The sequence below is a fragment of the Carlito syrichta genome, unplaced genomic scaffold (assembly GCF_000164805.1).
Source record: "Carlito syrichta isolate Samal-C Ts95f unplaced genomic scaffold, Tarsius_syrichta-2.0.1 Scaffold289544, whole genome shotgun sequence".
In the NCBI taxonomy this organism is placed as follows: Eukaryota; Metazoa; Chordata; class Mammalia; order Primates; family Tarsiidae; genus Carlito; species Carlito syrichta.
The window spans coordinates 14932-18657 of record NW_007233640.1 but is presented as its reverse complement, the minus strand read 5'-3'; the positions used below and the strand labels follow the sequence as shown (position 1 = coordinate 18657).

The 3726-nt window shown below is 38.5% G+C and overlaps 1 pseudogene; it reads left to right on the top strand.

Annotated features, from left to right (window-relative positions):
• The first annotated feature begins 2334 nt into the window (after positions 1–2334).
• Positions 2335–3278, top strand: LOC103256466 (annotated as a pseudogene).
• The last annotated feature ends 448 nt before the right edge of the window (positions 3279–3726 follow it).

The following is a 3726-nucleotide window of genomic DNA, read 5'->3' as shown; positions in this document are numbered from 1 at the left end:
AAGGATCACCCTTTTTAAATGAGTATTATCATCTTACAGTTATCTCTAAATATATTTTGGGTACCAAAGAAAGAATCAAAGGCAGAGGAACTGGTGAGAATTTAGAGTGAAAGACAGGATGGAGAACATGTAGAAAGGGCAAAGATCCAACTGAACAAAGTCCTATCATGTGAATATGGGAGAGAGAGTAGACTTAGAGAAGAATCAAAAGAGTGTAAAACAGCAAAATATCCCTAAAGTAAACCTAAGCTAGGAAATACGAAGAAACCACCTCTGCCATGTACTGATATGTGTCTTAGGAGAAGGAAAAACATATGATGGGTTAACAGTGGAAGAATAGGAGATAGGAGTAGATGGAAGGGTGGAGCAGAAAACCCGCATGGGGATCACATAGAGTAAAGAATTTGTTGTTCTACTTCCTAAGTTGCTGGTATATAAGCATGCAGGGCAAAGGAAATATTAAAAATAGGGCTCAGATAATTCAGAAGACAAACTCTGGATTAAGGAGTTTAGGATACTTGGAATACAGTTCCTGACTCTCTGGACTTCAGTTTCTTCATTTGTAACTGTTGGACAAAATACTAACAGTTTACATTTATGGAATACTTACTATGAGACAGACACTTCACTGTGTGCATCTGGCACTCATACTAACTTTTTGGTTTATACTATGGTGCCATTTCAGAGATTAAAACTTGAGACACAATGTGATTGTCCTAAGAGCATAAATTGTCAGAGCCATATTCCAGACTTGAGGAGTTTGGCTCCAGAGACTGCATCCTTCCCAGCCTCACTGTGCTATTTTAACAAATGTTTCCAGAACAAACTGACAGAGAAGCACACTGAAACAGTAATCAAAATCATTTAGATATACTTAGGAAAGACTTTCAGGAGATAAGTAATAAGCCTTCATTTTGAAAGTGAGATAAATATTAATTGTAAGAGATAAAGGACATAGGAAAGGAAATGTTATGTGCAAAAGCAGGAAGACAGAGGTTAGTTATGTGTGATGGCTGCAGCCAGCCAGCTTGTTTACAGCTGAGGGACAGATGTAAAACCTAATGCTTAGGATTAAAACACACAAGGTGGTGATTTGGACAGAGAGTATTTCAGAAACAGTGCAATCATAAATAACTGAAAAAACTAAAAATGTTATGAGGAAAATAAGACTCACAAGGGGATATAATCATTTTATTCTAGTAACTAAAGGTTAACTGTCAATTATAGAAAGAGTCAAACCTCTTGGGAGTTTCTGCAGAGAGAAAATCAGGAACAATGGGTGGGTATTTCAAGAAGGCAAAGTTCATCACAAAATAAGGGATTTCTAGCCAAGTCATCCAAGTAAGCTGTCTAGGAAGAAAGCAGCCTATTTGGGGAGGTTAGAGCACTTCATAACTTTTTCTTGATTGTAGAGATTGTAACATACTTTCTAGATTGTTATAAAGAAGTACACATAATTGGGTGTGGGTTGAATTAGAAGATTTCTGATCTTTTTTGCAACATAAAGATAGTCTTACTGTGTAAATCTGGTATGAAGTTTTTATCATGTGATCTCCAAATCAAACTACAGATCTCCTCACAGATAAAGATGAGAGTTGTTCTTAGAACAATATGTAGACAATGGAGATTGAGACGGGGCCAGAAGGGTGGCCGTCTCACCCCAAGCTACATAATGTTGTTCTGAGGGTAATTTGAGCTTTACTTAGGCTCACATGCACACATGGCAAGGAAAGCCTCAACATGTGAACCATACCAAAAGTTTTACAACTGATCATGGATAAATAGAACCTGAACACCTTTAAATACATGAAAACACTTCATTACATCTAAACAAGCCAGTATGCAAGTCAAGTATGTGGGGAGTGGATAAATCACTTTATTTTTGTTTGTATTTTCTGAATCAGATTTTTATCAGATGGCCTTGAAAATACATAATTTCTAAGGAGTATCACTCTCATGTGGGTTAAGCAAACTGTTTAATCTTTTTGAGCCTGTTTCATTTGTAAAATCATAGTGTTAGATAAGATGATCTCTATTTTACTATTATGAGCCTTATGCACATATAAATACAAAGAACAGAAACAATTTACAAAAATACAGATAAACGTCTTTAGATATATTTAAATTGGGACGTTATTTGTGTTACTACTCATGTCTCATGATTTTCCTCATCCCCTGATCTGTGTGCTTAACTTGTCTGATACACACTTTTTCAGACCAACATTATCAGCTTTGTACAGAAATACCAATCTGGTTTCCCTGGGGTGATTTTGCTTTTGTCACATTCTCTCTCTTTTCAGTTTCAGGTTGTCTATATCTGATTCCCACTGACCAATGAAGAGACAGAACTACAGCATGATCACCGAGTTCATCCTTATAGGCTTCTCAAACCTGGGGGATCTGCAGGTCCTTCTCTTTTTTATCTTCCTACTAGTCTACCTGACCACTCTGATGGCCAATGCCACCATCATGACTGTCATTTGCCTGGATAGGGCCTTGCACATCCCTATGTACTTCTTCCTCTTTAACCTTTCCTGCTCAGAAACCTGCTACACCTTGGTTATTGTACCCAAAATGCTAACCAATCTACTATCCACAATTCCAACTAATTCCTTCTCTGGATGTGCTGCCCAGCTCTATTTCTTTGTTGGCTTGGCTTGTACCAACTGTTTTCTCATTGCTGTAATGGGCTATGATCACTGTGTTGCCATCTGCAACTCTCCTAACTACACACTCATTGTCAGCCGAGCCACGTGCATGCAGTTGATTCTAGCCTCCAGCTTTTGTGGTTTCCTGATCTCTGTGGTTGTCAACATCCTGGTGTTCAGTGTGCCTTTCTGTGCCTCCAATCGGATCAACCACTTTTTCTGTGACATTTTCCCTGTCCTAAAACTGGGCTGCACAGACACCAACCTGAAGGAGATGGTCATCTTCTTCCTCAGCATTCTGATGCTGCTGGTTCCCTTTGTGCTGATCTTCATCTCTACGTCTTCATTGTTTCCACCATTCTAAAGATCTCCTCAGCGGGGGGACAATGTAAAGCCTTCACCACCTGTGCCTCCCACCTCACAGTGGTCATCGTCCACTATGGCTGCGCTTCCTTTATCTACTTGAGGCCCACAACCCTGTACTTCTCAGAAAAGGACTGACTTGTGGCAGTGACATACACTGTGATCACCCCACTACTCAACCCCCTTGTCTACACATTGAGAAATAAAGAAGTAAAGATGGCTCTGAGAAAGGTTCTGAGTAGATACTCATTTCCCAAAACTGTATGAGCTAATACAGCAAAAAATTAGGTTCACAAAAGATACCTGAATAGCACTTCAGTTCTATAAACATATTCGCCCTTTTTTTTAATTCCCTTGCAAAAAGAAAGAAAGAAAGAAAGAAAGAAAGAAAGAAAGAAAGAAAGAAAGAAAGAAAGAAAGAAAGAAAACTTTAGGTAATCTTGACTCTTTCAATGTTTAGTCTTTATCCAGTCTAAAAGTAGCACCAGTTGGTGCCCCAAAAGTCCCATGAACATAGAAACTGTCAAGAACTCAAGTGGTGCTATTTTCAAGCATTGCAGATGTCAACTTTGTCAGAACAACACTAAAAAGCCTGTATTATCTTTTTTAGAATGCCCAGACTGCTTATACCCTTGCTACACTGAAGGAGACAGTAGAAATTGTTAAGTCTCTGAACACTTCTCTATATACTTTGAGGTTTAAAAAATATTTGCAA